The 16,428-nt window shown below is 45.3% G+C and overlaps 1 protein-coding gene across 3 annotated transcripts in view; it reads left to right on the forward strand.

The window, feature by feature from the left end:
- Positions 1–16,428, forward strand: part of LOC134948996 (putative bifunctional UDP-N-acetylglucosamine transferase and deubiquitinase ALG13) — a 479,197-nt gene that overhangs the window by 408,405 nt on the left and 54,364 nt on the right. The gene's annotated exons all lie outside the window — the stretch shown is intronic.

The following is a 16,428-nucleotide window of genomic DNA, read 5'->3' on the forward strand; positions in this document are numbered from 1 at the left end:
CGACACCGGAATGGATGGCTTTGTTTATGGAATTACGTGATAATGTCAGCACATTACAAAAATCAGTTGACGACATGAGACGGCCGTCAAACCAGTTGGTAACTGCCCAGGCGTCTCAGACACCGTCAGGGGCTGTAAAACGCCCTTTACCTCAGTCGGTCGATACAGACCCAGACACGGACACTGAATCTAGTGTCGACGGTGAAGAAACAAACGTATTTTCCAGTAGGGCCACACGTTATATGATCACGGCAATGAAGGAGACTTTGCATATCTCTGATACTACAAGTACCACAAAAAGGGGTATTATGTGGGGGGTGAAAAAACTACCTGTAGTTTTTCCTGAATCAGAGGAATTGAATGATGTATGTGATGAAGCGTGGGTTAACCCAGATAGAAAAGGGCTAATTTCAAAAAAGTTATTGGCATTATACCCTTTCCCGCCAGAGGTTAGGGCGCGCTGGGAAACACCCCCTAGGGTGGATAAGGCGCTCACACGCTTATCAAAACAAGTGGCGTTACCGTCCCCTGATACGGCCGCCCTCAAGGATCCAGCTGATAGGAGGCTGGAAACTACCCTAAAAAGTATATACACACATACTGGTGTTATACTGCGACCAGCCATCGCCTCAGCCTGGATGTGCAGTGCTGGGGTGGTCTGGTCGGATTCCCTGACTGAAAATATTGATACCCTGGATAGGGACAGTATTTTACAGACTTTAGAGCAATTAAAGGATGCTTTTCTTTATATGCGAGATGCTCAGAGGGATATTTGCACTCTGGCATCGAGAGTAAGTGCGATGTCCATATCTGCCAGAAGAAGTTTATGGACACGACAGTGGTCAGGTGATGCGGATTCCAAACGGCATATGGAAGTATTGCCGTATAAAGGGGAGGAATTATTTGGCGTCGGTCTATCGGATCTGGTGGCCACGGCAACGGCCGGGAAATCCACCTTTTTACCTCAGACCCCCTCCCAACAGAAAAAGACACCGTCTTTTCAGCCGCAGTCCTTTCGGTCCTATAAGAACAAGCGGGCAAAAGGACAGTCATATCTGCCCCGAGGCAGAGGAAAGGGTAAGAGAGGGCAGCAAGCAGCTCCTTCCCAGGAACAGAAGCCCTCCGCGGGTTCTGCAAAGCCCTCAGCATGACGCTGGGGCTTTACAAGCGGACTCAGAAACGGTGGGGGGTCGACTCAAGAATTTCAGCGCGCAGTGGGCTTGCTCACAGGTAGACCCCTGGATCCTGCAGATAATATCTCAGGGTTACAGGTTGGAATTCGAGAAGTCTCCCCCTCGCCGGTTCCTAAAGTCTGCTCTGCCAACGTCTCCCTCAGACAGGGCGACGGTATTGGAAGCCATTCACAAGCTGTATTCTCAGCAGGTGATAGTCAAGGTACCCCTCCTACAACAGGGAAAGGGGTATTATTCCACACTATTTGTGGTACCGAAGCCGGACGGCTCGGTAAGACCTATTCTAAATCTGAAATCTTTGAACCTGTACATACAAAAATTCAAGTTCAAGATGGAGTCACTCAGAGCAGTGATAGCGAATCTGGAAGAAGGGGACTTTATGGTGTCCCTGGACATCAAGGATGCTTACCTGCATGTCCCAATTTGCCCTTCACATCAAGGGTACCTCAGGTTCGTGGTGCAAAACTGTCATTATCAGTTTCAGACGCTGCCGTTTGGATTGTCCACGGCACCTCGGGTCTTTACCAAGGTAATGGCCGAAATGATGTTTCTTCTACGAAGAAAAGGCGTATTAATTATCCCTTACTTGGACGATCTCCTGATAAGGGCAAGGTCCAGAGAACAGCTGGAGGACGGAGTAGCACTAACCCAAGTAGTGCTGCAACAACACGGGTGGATTCTGAATTTCCCAAAATCTCAGTTGACCCCGACAACACGTCTGCTGTTCCTGGGAATGATTCTGGACACGGTTCAGAAAAAGGTGTTTCTTCCGGAGGAGAAAGCCAGGGAGTTATCCGAACTTGTCAGGAACCTCCTAAAACCAGGAAAAGTGTCTGTGCATCAATGCACAAGAGTCCTGGGAAAGATGGTGGCTTCTTACGAAGCAATCCCATTCGGCAGATTCCACGCACGAACTTTTCAGTGGGATCTGCTGGACAAATGGTCCGGATCGCATCTGCAGATGCATCAGCGGATAACCTTATCGCCACGGACAAGGGTGTCTCTTCTGTGGTGGTTACAGAGTGCTCATCTGTTAGAAGGACGCAGATTCGGCATACAGGACTGGGTCCTGGTGACCACGGATGCCAGTCTGAGAGGCTGGGGAGCGGTCACACAGGGAAGAAACTTCCAGGGAGTATGGTCAAGCCTGGAGATGTCTCTTCACATAAATATACTGGAGCTAAGAGCTATTTACAATGCTCTAAGCCTGGCAAAACCCCTGCTTCAGGGTCGGCCGGTGTTGATCCAGTCGGACAACATCACGGCAGTCGCCCACGTAAACAGACAGGGCGGCACAAGAAGCAGGAGAGCAATGGCAGAAGCTGCAAGGATTCTTCGCTGGGCGGAAGATCATGTGATAGCACTGTCAGCAGTGTTCATTCCGGGAGTGGACAACTGGGAAGCAGACTTCCTCAGCAGACACGATCTACACCCAGGAGAGTGGGGACTTCATCCAGAAGTCTTCCACATGATTGTGAACCGTTGGGAAAAACCAAAGGTGGATATGATGGCGTCTCGCCTCAACAAAAAACTGGACAGGTATTGCGCCAGGTCAAGAGACCCTCAGGCAATAGCTGTGGACGCTCTGGTAACACCGTGGGTGTTCCAGTCAGTGTATGTGTTTCCTCCTCTGCCTCTCATACCCAAAGTACTGAGAATTATACGGCGAAGGGGAGTAAGAACGATACTCGTGGCTCCGGATTGGCCAAGAAGAACTTGGTACCCAGAACTTCAGGAGATGCTCACGGAAAATCCGTGGCCTCTACCTCTAAGACGGGACCTGATTCAGCAGGGACCGTGTCTATTCCAAGACTTACCGCGGCTGCGTTTGACGGCGTGGCGGTTGAACGCCGAATTCTAAAGGAAAAAGGCATTCCGGAAGAGGTCATCCCTACACTGGTTAAAGCCAGGAAGGAGGTGACTGCACAACATTATCACCGCATTTGGAGAAAATATGTTGCGTGGTGCGAGGCCAGGAAGGCCCCCACGGAGGAATTTCAATTGGGTCGATTCCTATATTTCCTGCAAACAGGATTGTCTATGGGCCTCAAGTTGGGGTCCATTAAGGTTCAAATTTCGGCCCTGTCGATTTTCTTCCAGGAAGAATTGGCTTCAGTTCCTGAAGTCCAGACTTTTGTAAAAGGAGTACTACATATACAGCCCCCGATTGTGCCCCCAGTGGCTCCGTGGGACCTTAATGTAGTTTTGGATTTTCTCAAATCCCATTGGTTTGAGCCACTCAAATTGGCGGATTTGAAATATCTTACATGGAAAGTAACCATGCTACTGGCCCTGGCTTCAGCCAGGAGAGTGTCAGAATTGGCGGCTTTATCGTATAAAAGCCCATATCTGATTTTCCATTCGGACAGGGCAGAACTGAGGACGCGTCCTCATTTTCTGCCTAAGGTGGTGTCAGCGTTTCACCTGAACCAGCCTATTGTGGTGCCTGCGGCTACTAGCGATTTGGAGGATTCCAAGTTGCTGGACGTTGTCAGGGCATTGAAAATATATATTTCAAGGACGGCTGGAGTCAGAAAATCTGACTCGCTGTTTATACTGTATGCACCCAACAAGCTGGGTGCTCCTGCTTCTAAGCAGACGATTGCTCGTTGGATTTGTAGCACAATTCAACTTGCACATTCTGTGGCAGGCCTGCCACAGCCTAAATCTGTCAAGGCCCATTCCACAAGGAAGGTGGGCTCATCCTGGGCGGCTGCCCGAGGGGTCTCGGCATTACAACTCTGCCGAGCAGCTACGTGGTCGGGGGAGAACACGTTTGTAAAATTTTACAAATTTGATACCCTGGCTGAAGAGGACCTGGAGTTCTCTCATTCGGTGCTGCAGAGTCATCCGCACTCTCCCGCCCGTTTGGGAGCTTTGGTATAATCCCCATGGTCCTGACGGAGTCCCCAGCATCCACTAGGACGTTAGAGAAAATAAGATTTTACTTACCGATAAATCTATTTCTCGTAGTCCGTAGTGGATGCTGGGCGCCCATCCCAAGTGCGGATTGTCTGCAATACTTGTACATAGTTATTGTTACAAAAAAATCGGGTTGTTCTTGTTGTGAGCCGTCTGTTCAGAGGCTCCTACGTTGTCATACTGTTAACTGGGTTCAGATCACAAGTTGCACGGTGTGATTGGTGTGGCTGGTATGAGTCTTACCCGGGATTCAAAATCCTTCCTTAGTGTGTACGCTCGTCCGGGCACAGTATCCTAACTGAGGCTTGGAGGAGGGTCATAGGGGGAGGAGCCAGTGCACACCACCTGATCCTAAAGCTTTATTTTTGTGCCCTGTCTCCTGCGGAGCCGCTAATCCCCATGGTCCTGACGGAGTCCCCAGCATCCACTACGGACTACGAGAAATAGATTTATCGGTAAGTAAAAATCTTTTTTTTTTTTACTGTGTGACTAAAGTGATGGATAAAGGTGTAGCCGTGGATGTCTAGACTTTAGTAAGGCTTTTGACACTCTTCCACATCGCAGTCTGCTAAATAAACTTGGAAGTTTGGGATTGGATACTAGGATTATTGAATGGATAAGATCTTAGTTGCAGAATAGAAAACAGTTGTGGTAAATGGAGTGCATTCACAGGAGGGAATTGTTACCAGTGGAGTACCCCAGGGATCTGTACTTGGACCAGTCCTTTTTAATATCTTTATTGGTGATACTGCAAATGGCATTAAAGGGAAAGTATGCCTTTTTGCAGATGACGCAAAGAAATGCAACAGGGTAGACACACCAGGAGGGGTTAAACAAATGATTGAGGGTCTAGGTAGACTTAAGGAGTGGTCAAGTGTGACAATTACAGTTTAATGCCAAAAAATGCAAAATCATGCACTTGGGTCTCAAAAATCCAAAGGCTAAATATACGTAGTATTAATGTCACTATACTGGAAGCTACTGAGGAGTAAAGGGATCTAGGAGTCACTATTTCAGGTGACTTAAAGGCAGGTAATCAATGTAACAAAGCAATGAGGAAGGCTAGTCAGATGCTTGGCTGCATTGGGAGAGGAATCATCAGCAGAAATAAGTAATAATGCCACTGTATAAGTCATTGTTACGGTCTCTTCTAGAATACTGTATTCAGTTCTGGAGGCCATATCTTCAAAAGGATATTAATACATTAGAGACTGTACAAAGAATGGCAACTAAAATGGTGCATGGCCAACATCACAAAACATACCCAGAAAGACAAAAAAAAATCTCAATATGTATAGTGTGGAGCAGAGAAGGTAGAGGAGGGACACGATAGAAACTTTTAAATATTTCAAGGGTTTTAACAAAATCCAGGAGGGAAACATTCTCCAAATGAAGAGAAGCAATAGGACACGAGAACATGCACCGAGACTGGAGAGGAAGAGGTTCAGGGGAAAAATTACTTCACAGAAAGGGACAAGTGGAATAGCCTCCCATTAGAGGTGGTAGAGGCTAAGACAGTAGAGCAATTTAAACATGCATGGGATAGACATAAGGATATCCTTACAAAGAAATAAGGATCACATAAGGTTTGAGATAAAAATATGGTAAAAAAAAAAAAAAAGGTGCAGACTACATGGGCCAAGTGGTTCTCATCTGCCATCAAATTCAATGTTTTTAAAAGGTAATTCTGGGAGTCTGCATTAATTGAAACTGGGTTTTTGTAATTCCCCTGTGAGAAATGCCTTAAATTGTCAGCTTTATAGTGCCAGTGTAATTTAGTATTTATTTTGCGTCCTACAGGATGCTGGGGTCCATTTTAGTACCATGGGGTATAGACTGTTCCGCAGGAGCCTTCGGCACTTTAAGACTTTTCAACAGTGTGAACTGGCTCCTCCCTCTATGCCCCTCCTCCAGACCTCAGTTTAGAAAATATGCCCGGGAGACTGGCTGCACATCAGTGAAGCTCTACTGAGTTTTGCTGAAAAATACTTTGTTAGGTTTTTTATTTTACAGAATACACCAAAAAGAAAGGCGCCTAAAAGAGAACCTATGTTGAGATGCTACTTGCTGCTCTCAAAATAGGGTATTAGCAACCCTATAAATAATGAACAAACAGAAAAAAGAAGAGAGCGCAAATAGACTAAAATTAATCCATATTTAATGTAGCTAAAATATGCACATAAACCATACTTTAATCTATACCAATTGGCCAATAAATTTAAAACAGTCTTGAAACATTAAAATATATTTCATTTCATAGGATCTTTAACACTCAAGTCCACATATGATTCCACTTGGATAGTACCCTGGTAAATACCAGAATGGATGTGACAAGTGTCCTTAATAGAGTCAATATAGAAAGTGTCTAAGAATGGCAAAAGACACGTATTTATATCCACCAATTGCGTTCTATGTAATACTTCATGTATCTATACCATGATCATGGTTACTGTTTCTTTTAAATAAGACGTTGAAACTGTCATACTATGTAACAAATGCACTGTTACTCCAAGTGGCTGTAAGTCAATTTATTAGATAGCAGGCTTTAACTTGTAGCACACCGGGAGCGTCTTCATCTTCCACTCTCTACCTTAATCACTTAGTGGTGTTCAGGGCAGTAATATCTTACCGCTTCCTTGTGTATTTAGATCCACGGCGCTGAGGCTAGACTCACCGCCTGGCGTGCTTAAAAGTAATTGAAGCTGCGGCGCCTGTGTTCACCGATCAATGCCCGACTGGACCGCTGGCTCCAGGCGCGTGGTCGGCGGCCACGGTCCCCGCTTTACAAAGGGGACCAATGCAGGTGGCTCCGGACCCACGGACCAAACTATCCAATGAAGTGGATGATATTGAAGATCGGTGGCTACCAAATTTGTGGAGAGTGCCTGGATCCTAGAAGCAACCCTGACGCGTTTCTCGACCGTCACACACTGGTCATTTCTTCAGAGGGAAGGAATGATCCTATCCTGTCAAGTCTCCTTATTTAAAGAGACCTGGAAATGAAATCAATGCAAACACCTGAGGATCCATTAGGTCTCAGGAAAACGTGTGCATACAGAGTTCTAGGTGTATCCCGATTCAGATACAGAACAACATAACCCAAAGATATATATATATATATATATATATATATATATATATATATATATATATATATAAATCCTTACAACAGAGGAGATATTATCCTATTAGGTAAATTTAAATAATAAATATGGTATATACAAATACATAAAATATGAAATGTACAATACAGAGATATAAAAATATATAAACATATAGAAATAGTACGAGAGGAGACAGCAGTACCATATCAATATTAAAAATACACATATAGAAAATACAAAATGGAAAAGTATAATAATAAAAAAATATATATAAGACAATAACCATCCACACACTCCTATAATAAAAGCGTGTAAGGATATACAGATTAAATCAACAAACTAAACATGTACATATTATTATTACTCATTGGACTGGGCACGTGGAACAATACTCCTACCCATAAACAAACAATAATGACAACATTACTAATATTGTATTAACCCCGCTCAAACTGAAATACTAGCAGTAATAATGTTATACATAATCGCCGAGACACACAGGAGTAGAATCGAAAGTACAGATAACCTAGACCTATTCATATTGAATTTATGTTTATATTTGTACCAGTACTTGGGAGCCTTCAGATGGCATTGAGTTCCACAGTGTCATTAAGACCATGTGGACTCAAGGTATGTAATTGAAAAATCCAGAAGGCTTCGCGCATACAAAGCCTTCTATACCTATCCCCTACCCTCATGGTTAAACTAACATGTTCAACTGCTCTAATAGTTAAACCACTAATATTCCCTTTCTGACATATCGAAACATGGCTAGACAGACTATGGGTTTTAAGATTCTTAGAGATATTTCTGTTATGCTCCATAAACCTCTCATGGAGGGGGAAGATAGTGCGACCTACATACTGTAAGCCACATTTGCACTGTATAACATAAATTACATAATTTGTCCTACAATTCATAAAGCTTTTTATCTCGAATTCCTCTGATCTACCAAAAGGCTTGATTTTTTTACATTTGTTTTCAGCAAAAAAGCAAGTGACACACTTATTCTTGCCACACTTAAAGAACCCATTAGGTTTCGGAGGTAGTCTCAAAGTGTCTTTTCCCATATCCTTATGTGTCCTCTTAAATAGACTGGGTGCTAATTTTTGTATAAGGGAGTTGGCCTTTCTAAACACCACTAGATTCCTTTCCATTAATGTGGTTTCTAGTAGTTTATTAGATTTAAGAATGGCTGAATTTTTATTGATGATCCTATTAATATCACTTGCAGCTGTATTCAATTGAGTAATAAATGATATTGACTTGTCACTATTACTATTTTTATTATTATTATTATTATTATTATTCTAAGAAGATTCATAATCCACCTTAGACCTTTCTGGATGGACCAATGTAGACTTAGATTTAAGTTGAGTCTCTCTAAGGGCTTTGTCAATAATATGTGTAGGATACCCCTGTCTTACGAATGCAGCATACATGGTTGCTGCTTGATTATTAAAGGCATCTTCTGTGGAACAGTTCCGGCGGAGCCGTTGGAACTGTCCCTTCGGTATGTTCACCTTCCATGGTCTATAATGACTACTCGCAAAGTGTAGATAATTGTTACAATCCACATCTTTAATGTATGTGGAAGTAACAATCTCCTTATCCTGAATTGTGACTGTGATATCTAGAAAATTAACCGACGCCTTACTAGAATTATTAGTGAATTTTAAACCTATTGTATTTGAATTAAGAAAACCAGTGAGATGTGAAAAAGGTGAAATACCCTCATCCCAAATAAGAGGACCAGGCCCGCACCGAGATCGCCACACCAAATTTGGTGTTCCTCGAACCAACCCAAAAAGAGGTTGGCGAAACTCAGCGCGAACCTGGTCCCCATGGCTGTGCCTTTTGTCTGTAAATAAAATTGTGAATCAAAGGAAAAATAATTGTGCTCCAGTATAAACCTCATAGCTGACAAAATAAAAGTGCGAAAAGAAGAATCCACCTCTGTGTCATGATACAGGTAATGGTTAACTGCCAGAAGACCCAACTCATGAGCTATATTAGTATACAGAGCCTCTACATCGTATGTTAATAATATATACGAGTCCTTCCAGAGTATGCCCTCTAATTTCTGAAGAAAATGTGTAGTATCCTTAATATAAGAGGGAAGAGCCTGAACATATTTTTGTAAATGTGCATCTATGAAGGCAGACAAATTGGATGTCAGGGACCCCACCCCTGAAATTATCGGTCGCCCAGGTGGAGACACTGAAGATTTATGTACCTTTGGCAAATGGTAATAGATGGGAATGATGGGATATTTCACCATCAAAAATGTTTGTTTCTTTGTCTATATTCCCCTCATCCACTGCTATTCCCAATAGGGACCTTAATTCACCTGTAGGGTCTCTTCCAATTTTTTTATAAAATGTTATATCATCCAATTGTCTATGTGCCTCAGAGAGATAATCTTCCAGATTCTGAATAACCAGGCCACTGCCCTTATCGGCCTGTTTAATAATAATCTCCTTATCCTGTATGAGCTTTTTAAGTGCCGTTCTCTCCGATCTCGACAGATGATCTCTCAGGGCCAATTACTCTTGTTTGGTGCAAAGCTCCCTAAACACTCTCATAGTTGTATAGAAGCCTTCAATATAAGGACCCCTATGTTGAAGAGGATAAAATTCAGATGGTAATTTAAACTTCCTAGAATCTACTTCATTAATGTCATAAACTTTTCTTAATTTATTAGCATCTGTGATGTCCTCCACCCCTCCATTTTCATCAAGAAGTGATTCTAAAATCCTAAGGCTCTTATCCTGTCTGTCCAAGCATATTGGCGACCCCTTAATATCTTTACTTTGTAAGGATTTTTTTATGAAGTACCTCTTTCTACTTAAAGTGCGGACAAATCTATTAAGATCCACAAAAAGCGTAAAGAGGTTCGGTTTGTCCTCAGGAGCAAACTTCAGGCCCCTGTTTAACAGGGAGATTTCAGCTGGTGTAAGGACTTTTTTGGAGAGATTAAAAATACTCCTATTATTTAGAACCTTCTTACGCTTTTTGTGGGTATTCTTGACTCCTCCCCTGCATTTGTTACATAGTATGACAGTTTCAACGTCTTATTTAAAAGAAACAGTAACCATGATCATGGTATAGATACATGAAGTATTACATAGAACGCAATTGGTAGATATAAATACGTGTCTTTTGCCATTCTTAGACACTTTCTATATTGACTCTATTAAGGACACTCGTAGCATCCATTCTGGTATTTACCAGGGTACTATCCAAGTGGAATCATATGTGGACTTGAGTGTTAAGCATCCTATGAAATGAAATATATTTTCTCTAACGTCCTAAGTGGATGCTGGGGACTCCGTAAGGACCATGGGGATTAGCGGCTCCGCAGGAGACTGGGCACAACTATAAAGAAAGCTTTTAGACTACTGGTGTGCACTGGCTCCTCCCACTAAGACCCTCCTCCAGACTTCAGTTAGATTCTTGTGCCCGGCTGAGCTGGATGCACACTAGGGGCTCTCCTGAGCACCTAGAAAGAAAGTATATTTAGGTTTTTTATTTTACAGTGAGATCTGCTGGCAACAGACTCACTGCAGCGAGGGACTAAGGGGAGAAGAAGCGAACCTACCTAACAGGTGGTAGTTTGGGTTTCTTAGGCTACTGGACACCATTAGCTCCAGAGGGATCGACCGCAGGACCCGACCTTGGTGTTCGTTCCCGGAGCCGCGCCACCGTCCCCCTTACAGAGCCAGAAGCAACGAAGAGGTCCGGAAAATCGGCGGCAGAAGACTTCGGCCTTCACCAAGGTAGCGCACAGCACTGCAGCTGTGCGCCATTGCTCCTCATGTACACCTCACACTCCGGTCACTGATGGGTGCAGGGCGCTGGGGGGGGGGGTGCCCTGAGGGCAATATATGACACCTTGGCTGGCAAATATACATCATATATAGTCCTAGAGGCTATATAGATGTAAAATTACCCCTGCCAGTATTCCAGAAAAAGCGGGAGAAAGTCCGCCGAAAAGGGGGCGGGGCTTCTCCCTCAGCACACTGGCGCCATTTTTCCCTCACAGTTCCGCTGGAAGGAAGCTCCCTGGCTCTCCCCTGCAGTCTGAACACTACAGAAGGGTAAAAAAGAGAGGGGGGGCACTAAATTTAGGCGCAGTATAGATAATATATATATATATGATATATATAAAAAAGCAGCTATAAGGGAAAACACTCATTGATAGTGGGATCCCTGTGTTATATAGCGCTCTGGTGTGTGCTGGCATACTCTGTCTCCCCAAAGGGCTTTGTGGGGTCCTGTCCTCTGTCAGAGCATTCCCTGTGTGTTTGCGGTGTGTCGGTACGGCTGTGTCGACATGTTTGATGAGGAGGCTTATGTGGATGCGGAGCAAATGCCTGTAAACGTGATGTCACCCCCTGCGGGGTCGACACCTGAGTGGATGGTGCTGTGGAAGGACTTACGCGACAGTGTCGACTCCTTGCATAAAAGGTTTGACGACATACCTATTGTGGGACAGCCGGCTTCTCAGCCTGTGCCTGCCCAGGCGTCTCAAAAGCCATCAGGGGCTCTAAAACGCCCGCTACCTCAGATGGCTGACACAGATGTCGACACGGATACTGACTCCAGTGTCGACGACGATGAGACTAATGTAACTTCCAGTAGGGCCACACGTTACATGATTGAGGCAATGAAAAATGTGTTGCACATTTCTGATGTTACCCCCGGTACCACAAAAAAGGGTATAATGTTTGGAGAGAAAAAACTACCAGTAGCTTTTCCTCCATCTGAAGAGTTAAATGAAGTGTGTGAAGAAGCGTGGGCTTCCCCTGATAAAAAGCTGGTAATTTCTAAGGGGTTACTAATGGCGTACCCTTTCCCGCCAGAGGATAGGTCACGCTGGGAAACATCCCCTAGGGTGGATAAAGCGCTCACACGCTTGTCAAAGAAGGTGGCACTACCGTCTCCGGATACGGCCGCCCTGAAGGAATCTGCTGATAGAAAGCAGGAGGCTATCCTGAAATCTATATATACACACACAGGTGTTATACTGAGACCGGCTATTGCTTCAGCCTGGATGTGCAGTGGTCAGATTCCCTGTCAGAAAATATAGATACCCTAGACAGGGACACTATATTGCTAAACGTAGAGCATATAAAAGACGCACTTTTATACATGAGGGATGCACAGACGGATATTTGCCGGCTGGCATCCAAAATTAGTGCAATGTCCATTTCTGCCAGGAGAGGGTTATGGACTCGGCAGTGGACAGGAGATGCAGATTCCAAACGACACATGGAAGTTCTACCTTATAAGGGTGAGGAGTTGTTCGGGGATGGTCTCTCAGACCTCGTTTCCACAGCAACAGCTGGGAAGTCTACATTTTTACCCCATGTTCCCTCACAACCGAAGAAAGCACCGTATTATCAGGTACAGACCATTCGGCCCAATAGGGGCAAGCGGGTTAAAGGCGCGTCCTTTCTGCCCAGACGCAGAGGTAGGGGAAAGAAGCTGCAGCATACAGCCAGTTCCCAGGAGCAAAAGTCCTCCCCCGCTTCCTCTAAGTCCACAGCATGACGCTGGGGCTTCACAGGCGGAGCCAGGTACGGTGGGGGCCCGTCTCAAAAACTTCAGCAATCAGTGGGCTCGCTCATGGGTGGATCCCTGGATCCTTCAAGTAGTATCTCAGGGGTACAAGCTGGAATTCGAGACGTCTCCCCCCCGCCGTTTCCTCAAATCTGCCTTGCCAACCACTCCCTCAGACAGGGAGGCAGTGTTAAAGGCAATTCACAAGCTGTATTCACAAGAAGTGATAGTAAAGGTGCCCCTACTTCAACAAGGAAGGGGTTACTATTCCACAATGTTTGTGGTACCGAAACCGGACGGTTCGGTGAGACCCATTTTAAATTTGAAATCCTTGAACGCATATATAAAAAAATTCAAGTTCAAGATGGAATCGCTCAGGGCGGTTATTGCAAGCCTGGACGAGGGGGATTACATGGAATCACTGGACATCAAGGATGCTTACCTACATGTCCCCATTTACCATCCTCACCAGGAGTACCTCAGATTTGTGGTACAAGATTGTCATTACCAATTCCAGACGTTGCCGTTCGGTCTATCCACGGCTCCGAGGGTCTTTACCAAGGTAATGGCCGAAATGATGATACTCCTTCGAAAGAAGGGAGTTTTAATTATCCCGTACTTAGACGATCTCCTGATAAAGGCGAGGTCCAGAGAGCAGTTGTTGGTCGGGGTAGCACTATCTCGGGAAGTGCTACAACAGCACGGCTGGATTCTAAACATTCCAAAGTCACAGCTGGTCCCTACGACACGTCTGCTGTTCCTAGGGATGGTTCTGGACACAGAACAGAGAAAAGTGTTTCTCCCGGAGGAGAAGGCCAAGGAGCTGTCATCTCTAGTCAGAGGCCTCCTAAAGCCAAAACAGGTGTCGGTGCATCACTGCACGCGGATCCTGGGAAAAATGGTAGCTTCCTACGAAGCGATTCCATTCGGCAGGTTTCATGCAAGAACCTTTCAGTGGGACCTGTTGGACAAGTGGTCCGGATCGCATCTTCAGATGCATCGTCTGATAACCCTGTCTCCGAGGACAAGGGTGTCTCTGCTGTGGTGGCTGCAGAGTGCTCATCTTCAAGAGGGCCGCAGATTCGGCATACAGGACTGGGTCCTGGTGACCACGGATGCCAGCCTTCGAGGCTGGGGAGCAGTCACATAGGGAAGAAACTTCCAAGGACTATGGTCAAGTCAGGAGACTTCCCTGCACATAAATATTCTGGAACTGAGGGCCATTTACAATGCCCTAAGTCAGGCAAAACCCCTGCTTCAAAACCAGCCGGTACTGATCCAGTCAGACAACATCACGGCGGTCGCCCATGTAAATCGACAGGGCGGCACGAGAAGCAGGACGGCAATGGCAGAAGCCACAAGGATTCTCCGATGGGCGGAAAATCACGTGTTAGCACTGTCAGCAGTGTTCATTCCGGGAGTGGACAACTGGGAAGCAGACTTCCTCAGCAGGCACGACCTCCACCCGGGAGAGTGGGGACTTCATCCAGAAGTCTTTCAAATGATTTTAAACCGGTGGAAAAAGCCACAGGTGGACATGATGGCGTCCCGCCTAAACAAAAAGCTAGAAAAATATTGCGCCAGGTCGAGAGACCCGCAGGCGATAGCTGTGGACGCTCTAGTAACACCGTGGGTGTACCGATCGGTTTGTGTTCCCTCCTCTTCCTCTCATACCAAAGGTACTGAGGATAATAAGGAGAAGAGGAGTAAGAACTATACTCATTGTTCCGGATTGGCCAAGAAGAGCTTGGTACCCGGAACTTCAAGAAATGATGTCAGAGGACCCATGGCCTCTACCGCTCAGACAAGACCTGCTGCAGCAGGGGCCCTGTCTGTTCCAAGACTTACCGCGGCTGCGTTTGACGGCATGGCGGTTGAACACCGGATCCTGAAGGAAAAGGGCATTCCGGAGGAAGTCATTCCTACGCTGATTAAAGCTAGGAAAGAAGTAACCGCAAACCATTATCACCGCATATGGCGAAAATATGTTGCGTGGTGTGAGGCCAGGAAGGCCCCAACGGAGGAATTTCAGCTGGGCGGTTTCCTGCACTTCCTACAGTCAGGGGTGACTATGGGCCTTAAATTGGGTTCCATTAAGGTCCAGATTTCGGCTCTATCGATTTTCTTCCAGAGAGAACTGGCTTCACTACCTGAAGTTCAGACTTTTGTTAAGGGAGTGCTGCATATTCAGCCCCCTTTTGTGCCTCCAGTGGCACCTTGGGATCTCAACGTGGTGTTGGATTTCCTAAAGTCACATTGGTTTGAGCCACTGAAAACCGTGGATTTGAAATATCTCACGTGGAAAGTGGTCATGTTGTTGGCCTTGGCTTCGGACAGGCGTGTATCAGAATTGGCGGCTTTGTCATGTAAAAGCCCTTATCTGATTTTCCATATGGATAGGGCAGAATTGAGGACTCGTCCCCAGTTTCTCCCCAAAGTGGTATCAGCTTTTCATCTGAACCAACCTATCGTGGTGCCTGCGGCTACAAATGACTTGGAGGCTTCCAAGTTATTGGATGTAGTCAGGGCCCTAAAAATCTATGTTTCCAGGACAGCTGTAGTCAGAAAGACTGACTCGCTCTTTATCCTGTATGCGCTTAACAAGTTGGGTGCACCTGCTTCAAAGCAGACAATTGCTCGCTGGATCTGTAGTACGATTCAGCTTGCACATTCTGCGGCTGGACTGCCGCATCCTAAATCAGTAAAAGCCCATTCCACGAGGAAGGTGGGCTCTTCTTGGGCGGCTGCCCGAGGGGTCTCGGCTCTTCAACTTTGCCGAGCAGCTACTTGGTCGGGGTCAAACACGTTTGCTAAATTCTACAAGTTTGACACCCTGGCTGAGGAGGACCTTGAGTTTGCTCATTCGGTGCTGCAGAGTCATCCGCACTCTCCCGCCCGTTTGGGAGCTTTGGTATAATCCCCATGGTCCTTACGGAGTCCCCAGCATCCACTTAGGACGTTAGAGAAAATAAGAATTTAAGGACGTTAGAGAAAATAAGAATTTACTCACCGGTAATTCTATTTCTCATAGTCCGTAGTGGATGCTGGGCGCCCATCCCAAGTGCGGATTGTCTGCAATACTTGTATATAGTTATTGCTTAACTAAAGGGTTATTGTTGAGCCATCTGTTGAGAGGCTCAGTTGTTATCATACTGTTAACTGGGTATTGTATCACGAGTTATACGGTGTGATTGGTGTGGCTGGTATGAGTCTTACCCGGGATTCAAAATCCTTCCTTATTGTGTCAGCTCTTCCGGGCACAGTATCCTAACTGAAGTCTGGAGGAGGGTCTTAGTGGGAGGAGCCAGTGCACACCAGTAGTCTAAAAGCTTTCTTTATAGTTGTGCCCAGTCTCCTGCGGAGCCGCTAATCCCCATGGTCCTTACGGAGTCCCAAGCATCCACTACGGACTATGAGAAATAGAATTACCGGTGAGTAAATTCTTATTTTAATGTTTCAAGTCTGTTTTAAATGTATTGGCCAATTGGTGTAGATTAAAGTATGGTTTATGTGCATATTTTAGCTACATTAAATATGGATTAATTTTAGTCTATTTGCGCTCTCTCTTATTTTACAGGGAAGCTGCTGGCAACAGTTTCCCTGCTTCGTGGGACTAAAGGTGGGTACACACCAGTAGATATATC

Source organism: Pseudophryne corroboree, chromosome 8 (genome assembly GCF_028390025.1).
Source record: "Pseudophryne corroboree isolate aPseCor3 chromosome 8, aPseCor3.hap2, whole genome shotgun sequence".
Classification (NCBI taxonomy): Eukaryota; Metazoa; Chordata; class Amphibia; order Anura; family Myobatrachidae; genus Pseudophryne; species Pseudophryne corroboree.